Here is a 14,830-nt window from a genome sequence, read left to right on the forward strand (position 1 = left end):
CTATAGATTTTCAATCAGATTCAAATCCACACTGTAAATAGACTACTCGAACATTCACTGTCTTCTTGGTGCAAGACTCTAATCGCTTATAAGAAATCTCACTGTGCCCTCGAACGAACCATCAAACAGGCAAAGCATCAAAACAGGACTAAGAACGAATCCTAAGACACCGGCTCTGACGCTCGTTGGATGTGTCAGGGATTGCAAATGATCACCAACTACAAAGGTAAACCCATATGCGAGCTGCACAGTGACGCGAGCCTACCAGATGAGCTAAATGCCTTCTATACTCATTTTGAAGCTAGTAACACTGAACCATGCATGAGAGCACCAACGGTTCCGGACAACTGTGTGATCATGCTCTCCGTAGCTGATGTGAGTGGGAACTTTAAACAGGTTAACATTCACAAGGCCACCAGACCAGACAGATTACCAGGATGTGTACTCAGAGCATGCGCTGACAAGCTGGCTAGTGTCTTGACTGACATTTTCAACCTCTCCCTGACCCAGTCTGTAATACCTACATGTTTCAAGTAGACAACCATCGTCCTTGTGTCCAAGAACGCCAAGGTAACCTGTCTAAATAACTATGAATTCACTGCTCTACTGAAGGACCTTACAGAAAATTATGTCTAATTATCTCAAGCTGGGCCTTTGATGCTAGTTACTACTTCACAGCAGGGCTGTTTAAAAATAAAAATAAAAAGCAGGGCTGTTTTAAAAATACAAATTTGAAATAATCCAAGGGGAGTGAATATATATGATAGTCACTGACTAGATTGACTTTATGGTAAATAAATTTGAGACATAATTTTGCAAACCCCAATCTTCCTCATTCTAAAACATGATGCTGCATTTGGATTGTTCTGAAATAATTATTTATTTGTTTCCTTTGTACACCAAAGTACCAAATAATACTAAAATAAATCCATGACTTGAATGAATTGCTTCATGAGGTGTCTTGTCTGTGTAGAACATGAACAAACCAGGATCTCTCTGCTCCCTGCAGCAAGTTAGTCTACATGTTGAGCTACCAAACCAGGATCTCTCTGCTCCCTACAGGAAGTTAGTCTATGTGTTGAGCTACCAAACCAGGATCTCTCTGCTCCCTACAGGAAGTTAGTCTACGTGTTGAGCTACGTCGATGAGCTGGAGGAGAACGTATCATATTGTTGAAACAGAGCAACATAGAGGAGGGTCGATGAGCCGGAGGAGCATGTATCATATCGTTGAAACAGAGCAATGCAGAGGAGAGAGAGGAGGATCCCTCGTCATCTATTGATACATCCAGTAATGCTGTCATTCCCTGTTCCATCCATCGGACCTGCTGGCAGTCTCTCCTCGCGCTAGAATCATTGCTAAATCAAGCACTGGCAAGCTGCTATACTGGCTACCGGCTATAGCGGATTCAATCCAGCTTCAGCAAGCATCATGCAGTCCGAAGGTGAGCGCTCCACAAATTACATTTTATGGATACTGCCCACTGGGCACAAACTGGTTGAAGCAATGTAGTTTCAAAGATGTTGTCAATATATTGTGACTTGGAATCTTCATGGAAAATAAATTGATTTGAAAAAAATATTTAAACGGTGAAATTTCAACAGTAGGATAATGTCATCATTGTAACAAATTTTCAACATGAACAAACTTAAAATAAGTTACATTTGTACCTTTGAAACAATGTCAGATCTTCAATGTTATATCCACTATAAAAATTCACCAACTATAGGCTAGGCAGCAACTCCTACGGGATAATTGATCTATTATAGAGAGATCTATAGAGAATAATGTACTGGTGAGCTGATCTATTATAGAGAGATCTATAGAGAATAACGTATTGGAGAGTTGATCTATTATAGAGAGATCTATAGAGAATAACATACTGGAGAGTTGATCTATTATAGAGAGATCTATAGAGAATAATGTACTGGAGAGCTGATCTATTATAGAGAGATCTATAGAGAATAACGTACTGGAGAGTTGATCTATTATAGAGAGATCTATAGAGAATAATGTACTGGAGAGTTGATCTATTATAGAGAGATCTATAGAGAATAACGTACTGGAGAGTTGATCTATTATAGAGAGATCTATAGAGAATAACGTACTGGAGAGTTGATCTATTATAGAGAGATCTATTGAGAATAATGTACTGGAGAGCTGATCTATTATAGAGAGATCTATTGAGAATAATGTACTGTTTGTAATGCTTTGCTCTATAACACGTCTCAGAACATGGTCATCAATATCATAGATTAGTTTGCTGATAATACAAAATATGACATTGTTTTAATAGTATCATTATTATGACTACACCATAGACACAAAAGTATGTCAACACCCCTTCAAATTAGTGGATTCGGCTTTTTCAGTAAGCTATTTCAGTAGTGGAGAGATTGACTTCATCACTACTTATATTTATGAGAGGTTGAATGCACCGAGCTGTCTTTTTAAACTATTGGCACACAGCTCTGACACCCATGCGTACCCCACAAGACATGCCACAAGAGGTCTCTTCACAGACCCCAAGTCCAGAACAGACTATGGGAGGCACACAGCAGTATATAGAGCCATGAGTACATGGAACTCTATTCCACATCAAGTAACTGATGGAGCAGTAAAATTAGATTTACAAAAACACCTTATGGAACATTGAGGACTGAAGCGACACAAACATTGGCACAGACACGCGCACACACACAGACAGACAAACACACACACACACACACACACACACACACACACACACACACACACACACACACACACACTATACATTCACATGAATTTAGTACTGTAGATATGCCAGAGGTCACACAGTGTGTTGTGAAATCTGTGAATGTATTTTAATGTTTTTAAAATGGTATAAACTGCCTTAATTTTGCTGGACCCCAGGAAGAGTAGCTTCTGCTTTGGCAGGGAACTAATGGGGATCCATAATAAATACAAATACAAAAAATTGGCAGTAGAATGAATGGCCTTACTGGAGAGCTCAGTGACTTTCAATGTGGCACTGTCATGGGATGTTTCCAATTTCTGTCCTGCTAGAGCTGACCTGGTCAACTGGAAGTACTATGATTGTGAAGTGCAAACGTCTAGGAGCAACCATTGGACAATGGAGCAGTGGAAACGTGTTCTCTGGAGGGATGAATCACGCTGTTCTGGGGCTGTTTTTCATGGTTCAGGCTAGGCCCCTTAGTTCCATTGAAGGGAAATCTTAATGTACAGCATACACTTACATTCTAGACGATTCTGTGCTTCCACATTTGGGGAAGGCCCTTTCCCTAAGAGTTTCAGGATGACAATGCCCCTGCTCACAAAACAGGGTCTATCCAGAAATGGTTTGTTGAGATCGGTGTGGAAGAACTTGACTGGCCTGCACGGAGACCTGACCTCAACCCCATCAAACACCTTTGGGATGAATTGGAACACCGACTGCCAGCCAGGCCTAATCGCCCAACATCGGTGCCTGACCTCACTAATGCTCTTGTCGCTGAATGAAAGCAAGTCCCTGCAGCAATGTTCCAACATTTATTGGAAAAGCCTTCCCAGAAGACAGCATGGGGGTGGCAGGTAGCCTAGTGGTTAGAGTGTTGGACTAGTAACCGAAAGGTTGCAAGTTCGAATCCCTGAGCTGACAAGGTAAAAATCTGTTATTCTGCCCCTGAACAAGGCAGTTAACCCACTGTTCCTAGGCCATCATTAAAAATAAGAATTTGCTCTAAATTGGCTTGCCTAGTTAAATAAAGGTTAGAAAGAGTGGAGGATGTAGCAGCAAAGGGGGGACCAACTCCATATTAATGCTCATGATTTTGGAATGAGATGTTCAACGAGTAGATGTCCACATACCTTTGGTCATGTGGTGACGCAACTTGGATGTTGGCCCTCAAGCTCAACCTCTACAAAATGGAGCTGTTCTTCCTCCCAGGGAAGGCCTGCTCACTCTAAGACCTCTGATGAATGATTAACAACTCCACAGTATCATCCTCTCAGATTGCAAAGAATCGTGACCCTGGACAACGACTTGTCATTCTCTGCAAACATCAATGCAGTAACTCGCTCCTGCAGGTTCATTCTCTACAACATTCGTCGAGCAAAACCCTTCCTCACAGTAAGCGTTGCAGGTTGTCTACCTTCTAGACTACTGCAACTCTCTGTTGGCTGGGCTCCCCTCTTGTTCTCTACCTTCTAGACTACTGCAACACTCTGTTGGCTGGGCTCCCCTATTGTCCTCTACCTTCTAGACTACTGCAACTCTCTGTTGGCTGGTCTCCCTGTTTGTTCCATCAAACCTCTGCAACTTATCCAAACCTCAGAAGCCTGCTTTGTAATCAACCTTCCAAAGTTCTCCCGTCTCACACCGCTCCTCTGCTCACTCCATTAGCTTCCACAAACCCTACACCCCAACCCAAGTAATCTATCCTGACACCTATGGTCTCTTGGCCCTCCCAACCATACGGAAGGGCACCTCCCGCTCAACCCAGTCCAAGCTCTTCTTTGTCCTGGCACCCCAATGGTGTAACAAGCTTCCCAATAAAGTCTAAAGAATAGCAGAGTTCCTGCCTGCCAATCTTCTGAAAATGTCTGAAACACTACCTCTTTGAAATGTATCTTAAATAACTACCACAGAGTAAAGAAAGGTACTTATCTCTTCCTACAAGCACCGACTGATAAAGACTTTGTTGAGTGAAAATGTACTTTCTATGATTGTGATATGTTGCTGTTCACCTAGCTATCTGAAGATTAATGCACAAATAAGAGAGTCTGCTAAATGACTCAAATATCAAATGTAAGTAAATAATGATCAGTCATGAACACAGTCATTTCCTAACATGCTATTATCTCTGCTATGCAATAATAACTGTGCAACCATCACTAACAGAGGACTTATTAAGGCCAGGATTCACTCAGATCAGCGGTAACCGCTGATAGATGAAAAAAACAATAGCTTATCATTGCCTTCTGTTTAGGCGATGTCAGAGGTGTAACTACGTCGGAGATGTCAAATTGGTGAGTGGCTACTCTTATGGCCTTTGTCAAGAAACCACACCTGACCTACAGTTGAAGTCGGAAGTTCTCATACATTTTACAATTTTACATACACTTAGGTTGGAGTCATTAAAACTCGTTTTTCAATCACTCCACAAATTTCTTGTTAAACAAACTATAGTTTTTGGAAGTCGGTTAGCACATCTATTTTGTGCATGACACAAGTCATTTTTCCAACAATTGTTTACAGACAGATTATTTCACTTAAAATTCACTGTTCCACAATTCCAGTGGGTCAGAAGTTTACATACACTAAGTTGACTGTGCCTTTAAATAGCTTGGAAAATACCAGAAAATGATGTCATGGCTTGAGAAGCTTCTGATAGGCTAATTGACATCATTTGAGTCAATTGGAGGTGTACCTGTGTATGTATTTCAAGGTCTACCTTCAAACTCAGTGCCTATTTGCTTGACATCATGGGAAAATGAAAGTAAATCAGCCAAGACCTCATAAATAGATTTGTAGACTTCCACAAGTCTAGTTCATCCTTGAGAGCAATTTCCGAATGCCTGAAGGTACCACGTTCATCTGTACAAACAATAGTACGTAAGTATAAACACCATGGGACCACGCAGCCATCATACCGCTCAGGAATGAGACTCGTTCTGTTTCCTAGAGATGAATGTACTTTGGTGCGAAAAGTGCAAATCAATTCCAGAACAACAGCAAAGGACCTTGTGAAGATGCTGGAGGAAACAGTTTCAAAAGTATCTATATCCACAGTAAGGCTATTAAGTTTATGTCTGGTAACAGTAATGTTAATGAATTACCGTCATGTGTTTTGAAGGACTCTGTTGCTGTAAATGACAAAACTGAAATGCTGAATTGTTTCAATGAGCACTTTGTATCATCTGGTAGGCTGTTTGATTCAGTGTCCTCTGTCTCTGTACAACCATGTGTGGATGAACCAGTGAGAGCTGGTCAAACGTTTAGCTTTTTGCCATTCTCAGTGCAGGTGGTACATAAAGCCCTCAAATCCTTAGATCAGAGAAAGCCTGCAGGTCCTGATCTTTTGGATCCCTGCTTTTTAAATCTGGCAGCTGATTTCATAGCTGAACCACTTACATCTCTGTTCAATCTAACCCTGGAATGTAATGAAATCAGCATTTGCCCTACCACTTTTAAAAGGGGGAGATCCAACTCTTTTAAATAATTATCGGTCAATCTCAAAGCTGTCACCCCTGGTGAAAATACTTGAAACCCTTGTAAGTGAACAGCTAAAATAGTTTTTTATTTACTAACTCTATTTTATCAATGTACCAATCGGGCTTCAGGAAGAAGCATAGCACAATTACAGCAGCCATGAAGGTTTTAAATGATATCACTGAAACCATTGACAAAAAACAGCACTGTGTTTCACTTTTTATTGATCTCTCTAAGGCTTTTGATACAGTTGATCATGCTATACTAAGGCAGAGATTGTCAAGTGTAGGTCTTTTGGAGCATGCAGTTGCATGGTTTGCTAACTATCTGTCTGATAGAACTCAGTGCACTCAATTTGATAGGCTTATGTCTCTTAAATTGTCTGTCTTGAAAGGTGAGCCCCAAGGCTCTGTACTTGGTCCTCTCTTATTCACTATTTATATAAATGATGTAGAAAAAAATGTCCAAAATGCGCAACTTCATTTTTATGCTGATGATACTGTTATTTACTGTTGTGCCTCGTCTCTTACAAAAGCTTTCCAGAACATGCAAACTGCTTTTTATACTGTTCAACATACCTTGTGTCAATTGAAGCTTATCCTCAATACTGACAAAACTAAACTAATGGTGTTTTCTAATGCAAGAAATAGGTTGTAACCTCATATAAATATCTTGGAATTTTAATTGATGACAGCCTCTCTTTTAAATTGCATATTCAACAACTTACAAAGAAATTGAAGCTGAAATTGGGATTTTATTTTAGGAATAAGGACTGTTTTTCTTTTGAAGCCAGAAGGAGGCTAGTATCAGCTACATTTATGCCTTTAATAGACTATGGGGATATTTTATATACTGTATGAATGCTTCCGCTCAGTATTTGAGATCAATTGACACTCTTTACCATGGCACTTTTGTGATTTATTTTAAAGTGAAAAACCCTTACGCACAACTGCACTTTGTATACCAGGGTTGGCTGACCTTCTCGTCACTCGTAGGCTCAGTCGCTGGTATACTTTTATGTACAAAGCCATTTTGGGTTTACTACCTTTATATTTGGGCATTGTTATTGTTCAGAAATGTGGTGGGTACTCTCTTCGTTTGCTGGACTTTATCCTGCTAACTGTTCCAAATTTCCGAACTGAATTTGGTAAAAGGGCTTTTATGTACTCTGCACCATCGTCTTGGAACACCTTACAAAATACTTTTAAACTGTGCACATAGGGACAAAGATCATAATTTTTGGAGAAATGTCCTCTAGTCTTATGAAATAAAAATAGAACTCTTTGGCCATAATGACCATCGTTATGCTTGGAGGGAAAAGGGGGAGGCTTGCAAGCCGAAGAACACCATCCCAACCGTGAAGCACGGGAGTGGCAGCATCATTTTGTGGGGGTGCTTTGCTGCAGGAGGGACTGGTGAACTTCACAAAATAGATGGCACCATGAGGTAGGAAAATGATGTGGATATAATAAAGCAACATCTCAAGACATCAGTCAGGAAGTTAAAGCTTGGTCTCAAATGGGTCTTCTAAAAGTACAATGGCCCCAAGCATACTTCCAAATTTGTGGCATAAGACAAAAGGACAACAAAATCAATGTATTGGAGTGGACATCACAAAGCCCTGACCTCAAACCTACAGGACATTTGTGGGCAGAACTGAAAAAGCGTGTGTGAGCAAGGAGGCCTACAAACCTGACTCGGTTACACAAGCTATGTCAGGAGGAATGGGCCAAAATTCACCCAACTTATTGTGAGGAGCTTGTGGAAGGCAACCTGAAACATTTGACCAAAGTTAAACAATTTAAAGGCAATGCTACCAAATACTAATTGAGTGTATGTAAACTTCTGACCCACTGGGAGTGTGATGAAAGAAATAAAAGCTGAAATAAATCATTCTCTCGACTATTATTCTGACATTTCACATTCTTAAAATAAAGTGGTGATCCTTCCTGACCTAAAACAGGGAATGTTTACTAGGATTAAATGTCAGGAATTGTGAAAAACTGAGTTAAAATGTATTTGGCTAAGGTGTATGTAAACTTCCGACTTCAACTGTATTTCTCACTGGCATTAAAAGTTCAGAACTATGGAAATAATGACAGTCAAATTGAAAATCATTCAAATCAAATAATAAGGATTTATTTCAGCCGAAAGTGTTCAAACTCGGCAACAGGTATAACGGCGGGAGCTGCTTGTGGTTTTGACAGCTCCAAAGCTCAGACACCGCTGACATCACCTGAACAAAAACAACAACAAGCTATGCATTTGTGGGTTACCACATATCTGATTGAACCCCGGCCAAATTCACTATTCAGTAATATTCCAGATTTACCAAGACAACTACACTATCCGTAGAGTTACCTAGACACCTAAACAATAAGTAGAGTTACCTAGACACCTACACTATCAGTAGAGTTACCTAGATACCTACGCAATCAGTAGTTACCTAGACACCTACACTGTCAGTAGAGTTACCATCCTAGACACCTACACTGTCAGTAGAGTTACCATCCTAGACACCTACACTGTCAGTAGAGTTACCATCCTAGACACCTACACTGTCAGTAGAGTTACCATCCTGGACACCTACACTGTCAGTAGAGTTACCATCCTGGACACCTACACTGTGAGTAGAGTTACCATCCTAGACACCTACACTGTGAGTAGAGTTACCATCCTAGACACCTACACTGTCAGTAGAGTTACCATCCTAGACACCTACACTGTCAGTAGAGTTACCATCCTAGACACCTACACTGTGAGTAGAGTTACCATCCTAGACACCTACACTGTCAGTAGAGTAACCCAGACAACTACACTATCACTAGAGTTACCTAGACACCTACACTATCAGTAGAGTTACCATTCTAGACACCTACACTATCAGTAGAGTTACCCAGAAACCTACACTATCACTAGAGTTACCTAAACACCTACACCATCAGCAGAGTAACCATCTTAGACACCTACAATAGAACAAGAGTTACCTAGACACGTACACTAACACTTGAGTTACCATCCTAGACACCTACACTGTCAGTAGAGTTACCATCCTAGACACCTACACTGTCAGTGGATTTGCCTAGGCACCTACACTGTCAGTAGAGTTACCATCCTAGACACCTACACTATCACTAGAGTTACCATCCTAGACACCTCAACAATCAGTAGAGTTACCATCCTAGAGACCTACACTATCACTAGAGTTACCATCCTGGACACCTACACTGTCACCAGAGTTACCATCCTAGAGACCTACACTATCACTAGAGTTACCATCCTAGACACCTACACTATCACTAGAGTTACCATCCTAGACACCTCAACTATCAGTAGAGTTACCATCCTAGAGACCTACACTATCACTAGAGTTACCATCCTGGACACCTACACTGTCACCAGAGTTACCATCCTAGAGACCTACACTATCACTAGAGTTACCATCCTAGACACCTACACTATCAGTAGAGTTACCACCCTAGAGACCTACACCATCAGTGGATTTGCCTAGGCACCTACACAGTCAGTAGAGTTGCCATCCTAGACACCGACACTGTCAGTAGAGTTACCCAGACAACTACACTATCACTATTGTTACCTAAACACCTACACCATCAGCAGAGTAACCATCTTAGACACCTACAATAGAACAAGAGTTACCTAGACACGTACACTAACACTTGAGTTACCATCCTAGACACCTACACTATCAGTAGAGTTACCATCCTAGACACCTCAACAATCAGTAGAGTTACCATCCTGGACACCTACACTGTCACCAGAGTTACCATCCTAGAGACCTACACTATCACTAGAGTTACCATCCTAGACACCTACACTATCAGTAGAGTTACCACCCTAGAGACCTACACCATCAGTGGATTTGCCTAGGCACCTACACAGTCAGTAGAGTTGCCATCCTAGACACCGACACTGTCAGTAGAGTTACCCAGACAACTACACTATCACTATTGTTACCTAAACACCTACACCATCAGCAGAGTAACCATCTTAGACACCTACAATAGAACAAGAGTTACCTAGACACGTACACTAACACTTGAGTTACCATCCTAGACACCTACACTATCAGTAGAGTTACCGAGATACCTACACCATCAGTAGAGTTACCAAGACAATTACACTAACACTTGAGTTGCAATCCTAGACATTTACACAAACACTAGAGTTACCATCCTAGACACCTACACTGTCAGTAGAGTTACCCAGACAACTACACTATCACTATTGTTACCTAAACACCTACACCATCAGCAGAGTAACCATCTTAGACACCTACAATAGAACAAGAGTTACCTAGACACGTACACTAACACTAGAGTTACCATCCTAGACACCTACACTGTCAGTAGAGTTACCATCCTAAACACCTACACTATCAGTAGAGTTACCATCCTGGACACCTACACTGTCAGTAGAGTTACCATCCTAAACACCTACACTGTCAGTAGAGTTACCCAGACAATTACACTTTCAGTATATTGCTTGTCTGCCATTCGGCCAGACTGTTTAATAAAATAACATGTTCTGCAGCTCTCTATCTGCTCTCTGTGGTTCTGTGTGCCTGCGAGCTTGAGTCAGCGGTTCAGTGCGTGGGTGTGAGGAAGTTGGGGTTGCGTGGGTCCAGACAGAGACTCAACAGCGAGTCAATGTTCAAAGCCTGTTGGGACAAATTGGGAGGAGAGATATGTGGGCTCCCGTTTAAATAGAATAGTAGAGGATTGAGGAGAGATGGATGAGAGACCTGAGGAAGGGATCGAGATGGAAGCTCATATTTATATGGAATATTAGAGGAAGATTGAGGAGCGATGGATGAGTGACCTGAGGAAGGGAGAGAGATGGTGTGAGAGTGAGAGAGAGAGAGAGAGAGAGAGAGAGAGTGAGGGTGTGTGAGAGAGAGTGTGAGAGTGTGTGTGAGAGAGAGAGAGAGAGAGAGAGAGTGAGTGAGAGAGAGAGTGTGAGAGAGAGTGTGGGAGAGAGTGTGGGTGTGAGAGTGAGAGAGTGTGAGGGTGTGTAAGAGAGAGTTTGAGGGTGTGTGAGAGAGTGAGGGTGTGAGAGAGTGAGAGACTGTGTGGGTGTGAGAATGTGAGGGTGTGTGAGAGAGAGAGAGTGTGTGAGGGTGTGTGAGAGAGAGAGTGTTAGGGTGTGTGAGAGAGAGAGTGTGAGGGTGTGTGAGAGAGAGAGGGTGTGTGAGAAAGATAGAGTGTGAGGGTGTGTGAGAGAGAGAGTGAGGATGTGTGTGTGAGAGAGAGAGAATGTGAGGATGTGTGTGTGTGAGAGAGAGAGAATGTGAGGGTGTCAGTGTGTGAGAGAGAGAGAGTGTGAGGGTGTGTGTGAGAGAGAGAGAGTGTGAGGGTGTGTGTGAGAGAGAGAGTGGGAGAGAGAGAGAGTGTGAGGGTGTGTGTGAGAGAGAGTGTGAGGGTGTGTGAGAGAGAGTGTGAGAGTGTGAAAGAGAGTGTGAGGGTGTGTGTGAGAGAGAGAGAGGGTGTGAGGGTGAGAGAGAGAGAGAGAGAGAGAGAGAGAGAGTGTGTGTGAGGGTGTGTGTGAGAGAGAGAGGGTGAGAGAGAGAGAGGGTGTGAGAGAGTGAGGGTGAGAGAGAGTGTGTGTGTGAGGGTGTGTGTGAGAGTGTGAGGGTGTGTGAGAGAGAGAGAGAGTAAGGGTGTGTGAGAGAGAGAGAGAGTGTGAGGGTGTGTGAGAGAGAGTGTGAGGGTGTGTGTGAGAGAGAGTGTGAGGGTGTGTGAGAGTGAGTGAGGGGTGTGAGAGTGTGAGAGAAAGAGAGAGAGAGTGTGGGTGTGTGCAAAAGAGTGTGAGGATGTGTGTGTGTGAGAGAGTGAGAGAGAGAGAGAGAGAGAGATATGTATGTGTATGTAGGTATGTGTGTATATATATATATATATATATATAGTATTTTTTTTTCTTTTTTTTTTCGATGTACTTTACTCAAACCAGTGAATATCACTTATTATAAATGAGATCATTAACTATCAGCTCTTGGAATATCCAGGGCCTATACTCTTCACATTTTGGTTATAAAACTACAAATCCAGAATTGATTAAAAACATCAAGGGACAGGACATCATAATCCTACTGGAAACATGGTGTCGTGGAGACATAGATACTCAGTGTCCCTCAGGCTATAGAGAAAGTTTACTACCATCAATCAAACATAAACATGTTAAACGGGGCCGAGACTCAGGTGGAATCATCATTTGGCATAAGCAGGACTTAGCACTGAATGAAATGAAAAAAGGTACCACTCACATTTGGCTAAAACTTAACAAAGGTACAATCTATTGTGACAATGATGTATACATATGTGCAGCTTATGCTCCTCCTTCAGATTCATCATATTATGATGATCAGTTTTTTGACAATCTCCAGACAGAAATCATTACATTTCAGGCGCAGGGTAAAGTGCTTCTTTGTGGAGATTTCAATGCAAGAACAGGTTCTGAGCCTGACTACACTGATGCGGGAGGTAACCACCACATATTTGGACACCCCTCCTTGTACAGTAGCCCTATTATAAATAATAGAAACAGTCCTGACCAAATACTGAACAAAAATGGAAAAGAGTTAGTACATCTCTGTCGAGCCTTAGGCCTGTATATGCTTAATGGTAGAATCAGAGGGGACTCTTTAGGTCAGTTTACTTACTGCTCAGCTCTTGGGACAAGTGTAGTCGATTATGCCATCACTGACATTGACCCCTCCTCCATTAGTGCATTCACTGTCAGACCACAGACACCATTGTCAGATCACAGTCAGATCAACGTGTTTCTGAAGAAATTAACCGGCAATATTCATTCAAAAAAACAGCCCAATAAACTTTACAACATAAACCAATCGTTCAGATGGGCTCCAAACAGTGCAGAGGCATTCATTGAAACATTGAACTCAAATGAAATGATGAACTCTATACAGTTTTTCAATAACTCACAGTACCAAAACAATAAAGATGGTGTCAATTTGGCTACTCAAAACATCAACTGCATATTCCAAAAAGCAGCATCGAAAGCAAATTTGAGAAAACCAAAGCAACGCAACATCAGAAGCAAAAATCAAAATGTTTCTGACAAATGGTTTGATAATGAATGTAAAACAATTAGAAAACACCTAAGACAAATGTCAAACAAAAAACATAAGCAGCAAAACAACCCAGAGCTACGATATGAATACTTTGAAACTCTGAAACAGTATAAACAAACACTGAAATGCAAGAAATTGAATTATACCAACAAGACACTTGATGAAATTGAAAACGCAATTGACCAAAATCAGTTCTGGGACATGTGGAACAATTTAAGCACAACAAAGCCACAAGAATTAGCCATACAAGATGTAGGAATTTGGAAAACTTACTTTGATAATCTATACAAAAACATCCCACAAAAAGACTTACAACAGAACCAATTAGAAATTAAAGAAAAATTGAACATCCTGGAATCAGTCATTAAAAACAACCAAAATCCATTAGATTACCCAATAACCCAACAAGAACTAAATGAAAAGCTAAAATCTATTAAATCAAAAAAGGCTTGTGGTGTAGACAACATCAGAAATGAAATGCTGAAAAACAGCACACCTGAGTTGCAAAATGCTGTGCTTAAATTGTTCAACATGGTTTTAACTTCTGGCTGCTTCCCTGATGTCTCCCCTATCCACAAAAGTGGAGACAAATCAGACCCCAATAATTACAGGGGAATTTGAGTCAACAGTAACTTGGGAAAGATTTTCTGTAGCATTTTGAATTCAAGAATTCAAACCTTTCTTCAAGAAAAAAATGTAATAAGTAAATGTCAAATTGGCTTTCTCCCTAACCATCGCACTACTGACCATATATACACCTTACACACACTAATTAATAAACACGTCCACCAAAAAAAAGAGGGCAAAATCTTTGCTTGCTTTATTGACTTTAAAAAAGCATTTGATTCGATTTGGCATGAAGGGCTATTCTACAAAATTCTACAAAGTGGGCTTGGTGGTAAGGTGTATGACTTAATAAAATGTATGTACACAGAAAACAAGTGTGTAATAAAAATCAAAAACCAAAGAACAGAATTTTTTTCACAATGTCGAGGTGTGAGACAAGGCTGCAATTGGAGTCCACATCTTTTCAACATTTATATCAATGAATTAGCAGACATGTTGGACCAATCTCCAGCCCCAGGACTCACACTATTTGACACAGAGGTGAAATACCTGCTATATGCTGATGACTTGGTACTTCTATCACCAACCAAAGAAGGTCTTCAACAAAACATTAATATTCTGGAGCAGTATTGCCATAATTGGGCCCTGGCAGTAAATTTCCAAAAAACTAAAATCATGATTTTCCAAAAAAAAAAACAGATGTCAGAAACACAAATGTAAATTCACCCTGAACAACACCTTAATTGAACACACAAAAAATTACACCTACCTTTGTCTGACCATATCTGCATCGGGAAACTTTAATATGGCAGTGAAGGCACTCAAAGAAAAAGCCCGCAGAGCAATGTATGCAATAAAAATGAAATTATTCAAAATCAACATCCCAATTAGAATTTGGACTAAAATATTTGACAGTGTAATCCTACCAATAGCACTTTATGGAAGTGAGGTTTGGGGGC

At 40.9% G+C, this 14,830-nt stretch overlaps 1 protein-coding gene across 1 annotated transcript in view; it reads left to right on the forward strand.

The window, feature by feature from the left end:
* Positions 1-1,163: 1,163 nt before the first annotated feature.
* mc5ra (melanocortin 5a receptor) overlaps positions 1,164-14,830 on the forward strand; it is a 39,559-nt gene continuing 25,892 nt past the window's right edge. The window contains exon 1 of the mRNA XM_090209449.1: positions 1,164-1,444. The gene's annotated coding sequence lies outside the window, so the exon portion shown is untranslated. The remainder of the gene's footprint in view (positions 1,445-14,830) is intronic.

Source organism: Oncorhynchus mykiss, chromosome 18 (genome assembly GCF_057628025.1).
Source record: "Oncorhynchus mykiss isolate SJ-2025 chromosome 18, ASM5762802v1, whole genome shotgun sequence".
Taxonomy (NCBI): Eukaryota; Metazoa; Chordata; class Actinopteri; order Salmoniformes; family Salmonidae; genus Oncorhynchus; species Oncorhynchus mykiss.